Source organism: Gossypium hirsutum, chromosome A01 (assembly GCF_007990345.1).
Source record: "Gossypium hirsutum isolate 1008001.06 chromosome A01, Gossypium_hirsutum_v2.1, whole genome shotgun sequence".
NCBI lineage: Eukaryota > Viridiplantae > Streptophyta > Magnoliopsida > Malvales > Malvaceae > Gossypium > Gossypium hirsutum.
Window position 1 is genome coordinate 90358901 of NC_053424.1, and position 12322 is coordinate 90371222.

General features: G+C 38.6%; 1 non-coding gene across 1 annotated transcript; it reads left to right on the forward strand.

Annotated features, from left to right (window-relative positions):
- The first annotated feature begins 11017 nt into the window (after nucleotides 1-11017).
- Nucleotides 11018-11124, forward strand: LOC121208080 (small nucleolar RNA R71). The gene has a single exon (XR_005903088.1). It is a non-coding gene; the product is annotated as a small nucleolar RNA R71 (small nucleolar RNA).
- Nucleotides 11125-12322: the final 1198 nt, after the last annotated feature.

Genomic DNA, 12322 nt, shown 5'->3' on the forward strand with positions numbered 1-12322 from the left:
CAAACCTGCATATGACTTCTGTCTATCAGATGCTTCCTTCAACCGATCTCTAATCAACCTGACCTTATCCCCAGTATCTGCCACCAGGTTAGGTCCAATAACCTGTCGTTCACCCAACTCGGTCCAACAACTAGGTGTACGACATCTTCGCCCATACAGTGCCTCATAAAGAGCCATTCGAATACTTGCCTGATAACTGTTGTTGTATGCAAACTCTGCCAATGGTAAGCAATCCTCCCAACTGCCTCGAAAGTCGATAACGCATCCCCTCAACATGTCTTCCAGAATCTGAATAACCCTTTCCGACTAACCATCAGTCTGCGGATGAAAGGCTGTACTAAAGTTCAACTGCGTACCCAACGCCTCATGCAACTTTTGCCAAAACTGAGATGTGAATCTAGGATCTTGATCAGAAATAATCGACACTGGCACTCCGTGAATTCGCACTATTTCTGCCACATATAATTTGGCTAACTTCTGAAGTGAATAATCAGTGTGGACAGGTATGAAATTAGCAGATTTGGTCAACCTATCCACAATTACCCAAATCGAGTCCTTCTTCGACGGTGTCAAGGGTAACCCACTCTCAAAATCCATGGTTACCCTCTCCCACTTCTAAAGTGGTACTTTCACTGGCTGTAAAAGTCTGGAAGGTAATTGATGTTCAGCTTTCACTTGCTGACAAGTCAGACATTTTCCCACAACTTTCGTTACCTCTCGCTTCAATCCAGGCCACCAATACAACTCATTTAAGTCACGATACATTTTACTCCCTCCATGATGCATAGAACACAAACCTCCATGAGCTTCTTTCAGAATTGCTTGCCTCAAGTCAGAGTCCTTCAGAATACAAACTCTACCTCGGTAACACAGAACTGCCTCACTAATCAATCCGAACTCAAAAGTATCCCCATTCTTAACCTGCCGGAATCGAGAAACCAGGGACTCATCCCTCGACTATTTTTCCTTAATCTGATCCATCCAGGTCGGCCTAACTTGCAGTTTTGCTAACAGACTACCGTCGTCATACAGACTCAAACGAGCAAACATGGCTCTCAGATCAGATACAGTTCTACGACTTAGGGCATCAGCCACCACATTAGCTTTGCCTGGGTGATACTTAATCGCGCAGTCATAATCCTTAAGCAACTCTATCCATCTCCGTTGCCTAAGGTTTAGCTCCTTCTGAGTCAACAAGTACTTAAGAATCTTATGATCTGTGTATATAATACACCTTTCTTCGTACAGGTAATGTCTCCAAATCTTAAACGCAAAGATTACCGCTGCCAACTCCAGATCATGAGTAGGATAGTTAACTTCATGTGGTTTAAGCTGTCGCGATGCATAAGCAACCACTTTACCCTCTTGCATAAGCACACAGCCCAACCCTACATGTGATGCATCACTGCATACGGTAAAATCTTTTCTAGACTCCAGCTAAATCAGTACAGGTGCCTCGGTCAGAACCTTCTTCAGCTTCTCAAAAGATTCCTGTTGTTTCTCAGTCCAAACAAATGGTACTCCTTTCCTTATAAGCTTTGTCAAAGGCGCTGCCATCACAGAAAATCCTTCCACAAACCTTCTATAGTACCCAGCTAAACCTAGAAAACTTTGAATTTTTGACACTGACCTCGGTGGCTTCCATTCCAGAATCACTTCAATCTTTCGAGGGTCCACCTTGATCCATTCAGAAGAGACAACATACCCCAAGAAAGTTACCTCTCTCAACCAGAACTCACACTTACTGAATTTCGCATAAAGCTCCTTCTCCCTTAGCACTTGTAGCACAATACGAAGGTGCTCATCATGTTTCTCCTCAGTTTCATAATAAACCAGAATATCGTGGATAAAGATGACCACGAATCAATCCAAGTATGGCTGGAACACTCGATTCATCAGATCTATAAATGCCGCAGTGCGTTCATCAACCCAAATGGCATATCCAATAACTCATAGTGACCATACCGAGTTCTGAATGTCGTCTTGTGAATATACACCTCCTTAACCCTCAACTGATGATACCTAGATCAAAGGTCAATCTTGGAAAATACTGAAGCTCCTCTAAGTTGGTCGAATAAATCATCGATTCTCGGTAGTGGGTACTTGTTCTTAATTGTCAGTTTGTTTAACTACCGATAATCGATGCACATCTGCATTGACCCATCTTTCTTCTTTACGAACAACACTGGTGCTCCCCACAAAGACGCACTTGGTCTAATGAAGCCTCTATCCAATAACTCTTGAATTTAGGCTTTCAGCTCCACCAACTCCTTCGGTGCCATCCTATAAGGTGCAATGGACATCAGTGCGGTTCCAGGAAATAAGTCAATTCCAAACTCAACCTCTCGGTTTGGGGGAAAACCCAGAAGCTCCTCTGGAAAAACATCTTGAAAATCCTTGACGGTTCTAATTTTATCCACTGTCAGATCCTCAGTTTTTGATTGGCTTACAAATGCCAAATAAGCCTCACATCCCTTTGGAATCCACTTCTCAGCTCTCAATGCCGACACCACATTAGACAGATAATCTCTACACTCGCCTATCACCAAAACCTCCTCATCCTTTGTGGTCTTTAACATTATTTGCTTAGCAGCACAATCCAGAGTAGCCCTATGCTTAACAAGCCAATCTATTCCGAAAATGAGATCGAATTCTCCGAAAGGTAGCTCCATCATATCTCCATAGAAAAATTTTCCTTGAGTTTCTATAGGCACATCTCTATACAGTTTATCTACCCTAACCGAGTGACCCAAAGGACTTAGTACAGATACCCCACTCACGGTCTACTCAGAGCGCACACCTAGCGATCCAGATATAGCACATGCAATATATGAATGGGTAGATCCAACATCTATCAACATAGTGTATGGCATACTGGAAATCAGAAACGTACCAGTTATGACGTCAGGGGTATCACCCTCCTTTGACGAGCTACATACACCAATGCCGGCTGACGAGCCTCTGCAAATCCAACACCTCTACCAGGCGCTCCTCTTCTTCGACCACTTACATTACCACCTCTGCCTTGCCCACGTCCTCTTGGAAACTGTGGTCCACCCCTCACTGGTTGAACGACTCTCTGCCCAAGTCCTGAATCTCTCTTAAAACGGTTCCGATCTTTCTCACGATTCTGTCTTTCTGTATGCTTCACTTCCTCAGCTATCTTAGCTTTCTCCACTAAAGCAGCAAAGTTACGCTCCCTCTGCGGAGTAATCAGCACCCTAAGTTCATCTCTCAGACCATCCTCGAAGCGTATGCTATGCTCATACTCTGTAGCGACATTCCCAGAAGCATACCGGCTCAGTCTCAGAAACTCAGACTCATACTCAGCCACTAACTTACTCCCTTGGACCAGGTTCAGAAATTCTTTCCAGCGAGCGTCCACGTAACTAGCCCCAACATACTTTCCTTTGAAGGGTGTCTTAAATAGCTCCCAAGTCACACTGTCAGCAGGAGTTCCATCTCTCACCGTGAGCCACCACTGATAAGCCTCATCCCTGAGTAACGATATGGCTCCCTTCAACTTCTACTCAACAGAGCAGTCCAGATCATCCATAATCCGCTCTGTGGCTTCTAACCAATACTCAGCCACATTCGGAGCTACACCAGATATGCCCCTAAATATCTCTGCTCCATTAGCCCGGAGCCGCTCAGAAATAGACCCCCGAATTTCGTTTCTCGTACTTGCCCCAACAACCCTTTCCAAAACTCGGAGCATTGCCTGGGACAAAGCATCATCTCTGGCACCTCGATCATGAGACTCTACCTCCGTTGCCGGTGGTACCGGTGCATCTACTGCCGGTACATGTCCTGAAGACGAAGATTCAACCTGAGCATTACCTCGGCCACGTCCACGGCCTCTTCCACGAGCTGCTCGTGTACTCATTTTGTATTATCTGGTTAAGAATTTTATGAATCAGTTTAATATTTCAGTGTTTATTACAGATGTCTTATGAATAACAGTAATTCAGAGTTTGAGTTTGTTTCCTTTTGCGGTAGCCTAGCTACGATCTCAGCCTACTTATCAGAGTTTCTACGGTTCCAGTGTTACCCTAACTAAAGTACCATGATAAAGTTTTGTACAAGCATAGAACAAATATTTCAAAAATAATCAGAAAGGCTCAGAAAACTTACAGACTTGGGCCGGAGATTCGGTGTACCACCTTCTAAAAAAAACCTAATTTTAGAAAATCGATTTTAATCTTTAAAATTATCTATTGGTAAAGAGAAAATATTGCAAACATTCTTGAAAATAATTTATAATCAAGTTCCAAAAAAAAGATTTTCGAAAACCTTTATTCAGTGTTTCTTTACAAACTCCCGTTTTTAGACCCGTTCCATAGCTGAGTTGTTGCAACTAGGCTCTGATACCACTAAATGTAACACCCCAAACCCAGCCCAGACGTTATTGCCAGAACTGACGTGTCACATAGACTTACGACTTAGTATGCATTCGTTGGTTTAACTGATTGGGGTAGTCTTTATAAAAACAGCGGTTGAATGAAAAGCCGGTTTATCAATCTTTAGGCTATCCATTTGTTGTGCTTGTTGAGTCTTGGAAAATGTTCATTAATTTTGAAAACTCGCACATCCTAACACTAGCAGTTTCGACATAGTATAAATATAATTAGAAAATAAAACCATAGCGGAAAAAGAAATTTAAATAGCGGCCTTATTACAACTTAAAACCCAAAATTAAATTAGAATATAAAATAATAAAAATAAACTAACTTAGAAAAACCAACTTTGCAGATGATGTGGCCAGCCCACTATGGTTGGGGATTTCCTGCAGAGATGAAAATAAAGGGTGAGTTCGGTAAACTCAATGTGTAACATAACCCAACCATAGCCCAAAATAGATCAAACCTCAGAGTCAGACTTATCTGGGCCTTGGCCCAGTACAGAAATCTGAATGAAACGCATAGGCCCATAGCAGATACAGAGCAAATATATCATGAATGCAGAAATCCCAACCTAGAGCCATCCATAACACCCCCGTACCAGCCTTACACCATGTGGGGAGATTACTCGACCCACCCAATCGCTACACACCATAAAAATTGCAGCGAGGCTGCCAGATATTGTGACGAAGTCACCAGATATAGATATTGTGGCTATGCCACCAGAACAGATATATATATGTGGCGAAGCCACCAGATTGCAGTGAGGCTGCCAGATATTGTGACGAAATTGCCAGAACAGATATATGTGGCGAGGCCACCAGATTGTAGCAAGGCTGCCAGAACGCTTCCTCCATCAATATAAACCCATGTCTCATGCAATAGAAATAATATGTCATGGCATACATATACAGGAACAGAACATCATGCTTTTTAGAAAAAATAACCCTAGGGGTAAAATCCTAATTTTGCATGCATAAGGGTATTTCAGTAATTATTACCGATTGCTAAGGTTTTATGCTCATTCTAACGTTTACCAAGTAATCAGAAGTACTTACCTCGTCTTTTTACCAAAGTGGGCCCGTTGGCCCATTGGCCCGTTTTTGGCCCATTAAGCCCAAAAATACCGTTGTGCACGAAAATGCACAGTCTGTACTCTAATCATCCAAATGCACCATATTCATTAACAACTATCTCACGAGCGCTCGCACACTCGTGAGTTCACAAAATACCAACGTTTCGATATTTCTGCTTTTACCAATTCAGTCTAAGGGAAGGTGTCGTTTACACACCTGGTTGATGACGATATCTCCCACGCGATAATCCTACAATCGATCACTAACACATTAAACTTACGAATTAACGGTAACTAACATAAATCCACGTCAACTAACCCAATCATCACACAAGTTAGTCATTTACACACGAGTGGCAAAATAGTCATTTAACACCCTGGGGGCAAAATGGTAATTTTACCCCACTAGGGTATCTCAGTAATTCTACCCTACAGGGGTATTTCGGTATTTCTACCCTACAAAGGTATTTCAGTAATTCTATCCTATAGGGGTATTTCGGTAATTCTACCCTACCGGGGTATTTCAATAATTCTACCATACAGGGGAATTTCGGTAATTCTACCTTACAGAGGTATTTCGATAATTCTACAACTTATCCACTTGGGCCTACGGACCCATTGGGACCACATGGCCCATTTTAGCCCATCGCGGCCCGAAATAGCCGTCCTACTGCTAGAGTAATGAGAAATACACACCTGTTAGGAGACTGCAGTTAATCCGCGCTCCAAACACTCTTAGCTGACGCCCAACCCAAACGAACACGTCACAAAGCGAAAGGGATCAGCCAAGAAGGGTATGCCTACTCTCCTCATGGTTTGCTCTATTTAAAGCCAGCTCTCCATCTACTCTTATGTTAGCTTCCCGATGTGGGATCCCTCCATCACCAGAGTTTAAAACCAACACTAACTCTTGCCGTCCCAACATAGAAAAATAATCAACCTTTGCGTGCCAAGGGATTCGAACCAAAGTCCTCTCACATGCCAACTCATGCCACCACCACTAGGCCATCAACTCATTTGTGTCATAAATCCAACACATTAAACTTTAAAGCACACCTACTTACTTTCAGATTTATTGAAAAGAAAAACCAAAATATATTGCAAGAGCCAAGACTTGAACTTTGGACCCTTTGCTTCCTCTATGGCATCACTTCCTTGTCCCCTAAGTGGCGCTACCTTGCCACTACACCACACTCCTTTTTGTGTCATCTTTTACCCTTTTACTCTTAAAAGCCCAAACACCAATTGCATCACCTGTTCATAAAATTAAAATTCCGAAGACTACCACGGATTTAACTTAAGTTTGGGCCTTCCAAAGGCCCACTAACCTACTAAAAAATATATATTAACCAACCAAAACACACACAAATTTTAAAAATCACAGAAACACAGAAAACCCAAATATTGGGGCTTTACAAGCCGGGTTTGTTCGAGCATATTGAGCAACCCCCTCATTCATCAAAGAAAAGAAGGCTTGTTTAGCCCCATCATCTTGATTTCTCTCAGATGGTTGAGAATCAACAGGTGCTGTCCCTTGCGCGGGAACAGGCGCTATACTCTCAACGTCATCCGCTATGGCTCGCTCGGGATTAGGTTCTATTTACTAAATGAAAATAAAAGTTTAACCGTCAGAAGTCATCACACTATCACATATTCACATATGGCCTGTATAGCTAGACTCATATGCGCTATGTTAGTCCTAGCATTGACTAAACCGTAGCTCTGATACCAATTAAAATGTAACACCCCTATGCCCGTAACTGTTTCCAGAGTAGGGTCACGAGGCATTAGAAAACAACTCAAGTATAGACCATTTCACATACATATAAATCAGAAACTGGAATTATAAATTTAATTAATTTAGTCCTAATATAATCGAATATTTATATCTAATAACCAAAATCCAAAGCCATAAATTAGAGTATACGCATATATATAAATATAACTAGTCAAGATCTCATAAAATAGCATCATGTAAATATAAATTTTACTATTCATTTGATGTAAACCTTACCATTAGCCGAATCCAATTGAGCATAAGAGTCATTCATTCACAATAAGTGCTTCAACTAATAAGACATTTGTAAGTCTTGTTATTATAGAACTTAATTAACCGAGCTTACCAAGTATAAAAAAATCATTTCACATTTAAACTTTAAAAAAAACAACATTCAAACCATTATACTAAACTTAAGGAAGCACTTTTAATTTCTAATATGATTTACTAAACATACAAAGGTACTTTTCTTATATAAATATAACATATCATCCATATCATAAATACGCATGCTAATTAACAAGATTTTAACATTATAAGATCACAAAACTAGATCATGTGCCATTTTTGAATGGCTCATCAAAATGATAATTACGTCATTCAAAATACAAAACTAATCTTTTTCTATCCTATACATTCCACATTTTTAAACTTAAAGCTTCTTTAAAGATGCCAAAATGATGACGATAAGTGTGATGACTTCAGTGATAGTCCCGAGCTCACAACGGATCCAGAATCTAAATAAAGGTGAACAAACAATTCCAATGAGATAATACTCAGTAAGTCATAAGCAATTTAATAAATAAATCACAACAGAACTCTATTTAAGTCTAATTTGTCTACCTTATTCATTCATGATACCGTATAACCACATACTATTATTTCTTCTTCCAAGACATTATACAATAACCTTTAGAAATAGACACATACATATAAATTCCATACACATTTCATTTATTTTCTTTGTTCTCGTAAAAGCTTAATTACAAATGTTCTATTTCACACCCTACCATGATCATATTCCCTTAATCATTTCGCACACATAGTGCCCTACAACCGATCTCGAACACATAGTGCTTGGTTAATAAATTCGCACACATAGTGCATATATTCATTCGCACACATAGTACTAGCTTTTCCATACACACACATAGTGCTGCCCCATTTGCACACATAGTGCCTTTTTATTCATGCATATACGTACACATAATAGAACAAAAATAAAAAATAGCACATCAATTCAATGCCATCGGCTCAATAATACATTATCTATTCGACATTTCTCCAAATATAGAATTTACATTTCGTGAGCTATGTATACTCTAGGAATACATAATAATATAAGTCTTAATTGCTTGGAACTTACCTTATTATCGAACAAACAGCTCTGATCGACTACTTAACAACCTTCGCTTTCCCCTTATCCGAACTTGGCTCTCTTTGATCTTGAGCTTAATTAAACAAATAAACTAATTCAATCATCTTATCAATTCATCATAACCCAAATTCTATTAATTTGAAACACATATATCATACGGCACTTTCATCATTGATGAATTAAACACATAACATGACTGACTGCACATAGTTCTTAAATACGACCAGCTTGTCATAACATTTTCATATTAACATCATACCAAACCTAAATTGGACATTCATTTACTTATAGTCAAGCAAATTAAATTTATTTTCCCACTATCACATACACGGCAACTCAATTCCTTTCATGTCAAATGCATTTAACTAAACCATGTCTTAATATCAAGTGCATTCGACAAAAACACAAACCAACTTACCTCAACATTCTATCTCCCACACCTTAACTGAATACTCCCTAGAGTATTTTAATCCTCCCAATTCAATCCAAGAGCTTAAAATTTACCTAATTGAGTTTATCCATGTCTATCTTATTATTCAACTAAAACAATAATTAAATTCATCTCAAATCCTCCATGACCGAATGTATATATATAACTGAATAAACAACAAATTATTAACCTCCCAATTTAAGTCCACATTTGGCATCCATAAAAAAAACACTTACTAACAATTAAATTTTTAATTTCCAAAATTAAGCATAATTTCACCTTACTCCATAATAGTCGATTGAGATTTTTGTCCATATTAACCATTCATAGAAATTTTTACTTAGTTCATACTCACCTATAACCATTTCTAATCACATAACTTCAAAACATCAACAATTTAACATATAGGAAACATAACCGAATGCTTCATGCATCACAAATTCAAAAATTAACACATGGGTCATGCTAAGAGCTTCAAAACCAACTCAATTCCACAAAAATCCAAAAGAATCACATGAAATCATACCTTTATCTATACATTCACCATAGCTGAATGCCTTAGCTTCATTTTCTTTTCTTTTCTTTATGGTTTCGGCAAAATAGAAGAAAGGACGGGTGGAACTTTGTTTTTATCACCATTTTCTATTATAAATTCATTATTTCACAATATAAAACCATTATAATATAATGCTTATTTCTTTATTTAACATATAATTTCCACCAACTAAAATAAAGATAGGAAAACACATGATTGCATGCATGTGTTGACCGGTCATTTACATTCAAAATGGTCCATTTGACATGCAAGTCCCCCACAATACTAAACCATATAATATTTGGCCACTGCATATTTGCCTATCACATTTTCAATGTTTCTCAAACAAGTCTTTTTTAACTAATTCCACATCCAAATGACAGAAATCAAAACACAATATTTCCACATATGAAATTTCACATATAATAAACATAGAATATAACATTCAATTATTTTCGCGACTCAGTTTTGTGGTCTCGAAACCACTTTTCGACTAGGTTTAAAATAGGGTTGTCACACATGGGGTCTTTCTTCAACTTTTCTGGGTATGGAATTGGTGGTTAATATTCCTTCGGCATTGGATTGTCATTGCTTTTGGGTTTTACCTCCTCTCCTTTGCTTCTGTCAGCTTCTTGTTGTGGCTTCTTTTCTAATTTAGCTAACAATTTCCCACTCCATAGTGTAACTACTTTCACATGTGCTTTTGGATTGGGTTCGGTGTTACTAGGTAGATTTCCTGGTGCTTTTTCTGAAATCATCTTAACCAGCTATCCAATTTGAGTTTCAAGCCCTTGGATCAATACTTGTTGGTTTTTGAGTGTCGTCTTGGTATTCTAAAAACGAGTCTCTGAGACTGAGATGAATTTGGTTAGCATCTCCTCAAGGTTCGGCTTTTTCTCCTACTAGTATGGCAGTAGCTGAAAGCCTGGAGGGAGTAGTTTTTTCTGATTTCCTTGGCCTCCCCATGAAAAATTTAGGTGATTCCTTCAACCTGCATTGTAAGTATTGCTATAAGGATTGTTTTAAGATCGAGGATTACTACCCATGTAATTTAACTGCTCATTCTCCATGTTGTGGCCATAAGGTGGGTATTCTGAATCGCTCAATCCACTTCTATTTGCTTCGCACTGCATTACTGGGTGAACTTGTGAAGAACTAAGAAAACCATCAATTTTCTTATTCAAGGGTTCTACTTGATTAGAGAGCATGGTGACCAAATCGACGTTATAAACGCCGGCTGTTTTCATTGGCTTTGTCCTCATGACTTGCCACTGATAGTTATTCAGTGACATCTCCTATATAAATTCATAGGCATCTTCAGGTGTTTTATTATTGATGGTTCAACCAACAGCTGCATCAACCATTTGTCGTGTCGAAGGATTCAGGCGATTATGAAAAGTTTGAACCTGTAGCCAGAGTGGTAACCCATGGTGAGGGCATCTTCGCAAAAGGTCCTTGTATCTCTCCCATGCATCGTAGAGTGTTTCTAAATCCATCTGCACAAAAGAAGAGATATCATTACGTAATTTAGCCGTTTTAGCCAGTGGAAAGTATTTTAATAAGAACTTTTCGGTCATTTGTTCCCAAGTAGTGGTTGACCCCCGTGGTAATGAATTCAACCACTGTTTAGCTTTGTTTCTCAATGAAAAAGGGAATAACCGAAGGCAAATGGCGTCATCAGAAACACCATTAATTTTAAATGTATCATATAATTCTAAAAAGTTTGCTAAGTGAGTGTTGGTATCTTCGTCCTGGAAACCATCAAACTGAACAAATTGTTGTATCATTTGAATTGTGTTAGGTTTCAGTTCAAAAGTATTTACAGCTATAACAGGTCTAACTATGCTTGATTCAGTTCCTGTTAAAGAAGGTTTAGCATAATCATACAAAGTGCGCGGAGTAGGATTCTGATTTACTAGATTAATAGCAATCGTAGGAGGTATCAGGTTTTCCTAATTTTCAGCCATCTCCTTGGTTGTGGTTTGAATATCGTCCTCTTACTCGTCCTCTGTGTATCTTAAGCTTCACCTTATTTCTCTTTGGTTTCTGCGAACTGTGCGATCGATCTACTATCAAAGAGTAATGGTCCTGACGGGTTTCTTCTAGTCATAAACTATAAGAACCTTGCAAAAAAAGGGAAAAAGAAGAATTAGAAAATAAAATAAAATTTAAAATTACATTAAAAGTAAAATGGCTAAAGTAATAAAAATCGAGTGTTCCTAATATCTTAGTTCCCCGACAACGGTGCCAAAAACTTGGTACGTGATATTCGTGGCAGGTTTTAAATATTTATAATGAATCATTCTTGAAACTAACTATTATCACAATGAAGGCAAGTGTACCTATCGAAAGTAGTATAGCTTTAGCAAGACCGGGTTATCGAACCCAAAAGAACTAAAAGTACTAGTATCAACTTTTTTTTTATTATCTAGCCTAAAAAATAAAAGGGTTTTCTTTATCTGACTAACTAACTAAACTAAGAAATCACAGAAAAGAAATTTAGGGAAAATACTTTTTGGAAAACTCAATTGATTAAGACAATACCTAAGGAAAAATCCAGCTAGACTTCACTTGTTATTTGACTCTGAATCGGATGATTTATTCATTCAACTTGTTCCGTAGAGATCGCTATTATCTCTCTCGAGACTAACAACGTCTAACCCTAGTTTGAATAATTGAAATCTCTTTCTATTTAACGCCCTAGGGTTGTATTAACTCGATCTATGG